We start from the raw sequence: 1,917 nt of genomic DNA on the forward strand, positions 1-1,917 counted from the left end.
AATTGTGCAAGGTCCCCTAAACCTCTGAGATGTGGGTTTACGTTGAACATCTGCTGTCACGGCTGGGAAGAGTACAACTGTCTTCCGAGTCGATTGCGAAGATTGTTCCTCCTGCCTCTTTTAACAAAGAAGGCAAGGCTTGTTTTCGCTCTCTGTGGTCGCTATAGCGAAAGGAGCGGCATGGAAGACCCGCGTGAAAGGAATCGTGACAGGCACATTCATCTCCGGTCTTGGACTGGTCCATTACCTCATCTACCACCTTAAGAGGGAAAGAAGAGTAGAGAGAAAATGCCTGTCACCTGATGAATATGGATAAAGATGGAAGGCTGCGGCGAGTTTGTTGCGACTGAATGAACCTACATGGTGCATCCATAAGGTTATACTAAAGGGTGCAGTGGTTGCACGGGGGCTGAAACGAAGGAACAGCGTGCTTCCGGAAAATTCTGTTTTCTCCTGGGTAAAAGGACGACCGAAACAGTTGTCATACAAGGACGCTGCCACGAACAAAACACAAGTTTACGAGTGGTTTTCACGTTTTAGGAATGGTCACTTGTTGTTTGATGACCAGCCTCGTTCAGGGCGACCGTCGGCTTCTCGAACGAATGAAAACATGAAAATTCATGAACTGATCTTGGAGGGATGGCTGTGTGTTAAGTAGCTTGCTTACGAACCACATGGTTCCGGGTTCAGTCCCACTGCGTGGCACCTTGGGCAAGTGTCTTCTACTATAGCCTCGGGCCGACCAAAGTCTTGTGAGTGGATTTGGTTGAACTTGTTGATATGACTAATATGTCCTGGAGCTCCTGCCAACGAATTTTGAAATTTTGAAATTTGCTAATGAAAAGAGTTGCAGCAAAATTTGCGCTTCGCTTGCTCACGGAAGATCAAAAGCAGTCACGACTGAATGAGTGTCGTGAACTGAAAGAACGGTTGGAAGTTGATCCGGACACTTTGTCGAAGGTCGTCCTTAGTAACAAAAGCTGGTACTACGAAATTTGAACATATGGAAGAGGTGAAAAAAAAAAAAAAACGACGGAGGCGTTAAAAGGCATCAATTCACAAGAGTTCCAGCACTGCTTTGAACAGTGGAAAACGCGTCTGGACCGATGCATTGTTTCAAATGGAGAATACTTTGAAGGCGATAGAAGTGTAAACATGTAAGATTAAGGGAATAAAATAATATTACCACTCGTACAAGCGTCCTTCTCCTCCTCCTCCTCCTCCCCCTCCTCCTCCTCCTCCTCCTCCTCCCTCCTCCTTTTCCTCCTTTTCCTCCTCCTCCTCCTCCTTTCCCTCCTTTTCCTCCTTTTCTCTTCCTTTTCCTCCTCCCCTTCTCTTCCTTCTCCTCCTCCTTCTCTTCCTTCTCCTCCTCCTTCTCTTCCTTCTCTTCCTCCTTCTCTTCCTTCTCCTCCTCCTTCTCTTCCTTCTCCTCCTCCTTCTCTTCCTTCTCCTCCTCCTTCTCTTCCTTCTCCTCCTCCTTCTCTTCCTTCTCCTCCTACTTCTCTTCCTTCTCCTCCTCCTTCTCTTCCTTCTCCTCCTACTTCTCTTCCTTCCCCTCCTCCTTCTCTTCCTTCCCCCCCCCCTCCTCCTCCTCCTCCTGCTCTTCCTCCTTCTCCTCCTCCTGCTCTTCCTCCTTCTCCTCCTCCTTAACCTCCACTTTCCCCTTCTCCCTCTCTTCCTCCTCCTCCCCCTCCACTTTCCTCCTCCCCCTCCACTTTCTTCCTCCCCCTCCACTTTCCTCCTCCCCCTCCACTTTCCTCCTCCCCCTCCACTTTCCTCCCCCCCTCCACTTTCCCCCCTCCACTTTCCTCCCCCCCTCCTCCTCCTCCTCCTCCCCCTCCTCCTCCTCATCATCATCATCATCATGTACTACCACCATATCATACTTGTATCAACAGCATGTTTTATGATGATGAT

The sequence above is a fragment of the Octopus bimaculoides genome, chromosome 9 (assembly GCF_046866305.1).
Source record: "Octopus bimaculoides isolate indiv1 chromosome 9, ASM4686630v1, whole genome shotgun sequence".
NCBI classification, from domain to species: Eukaryota; Metazoa; Mollusca; class Cephalopoda; order Octopoda; family Octopodidae; genus Octopus; species Octopus bimaculoides.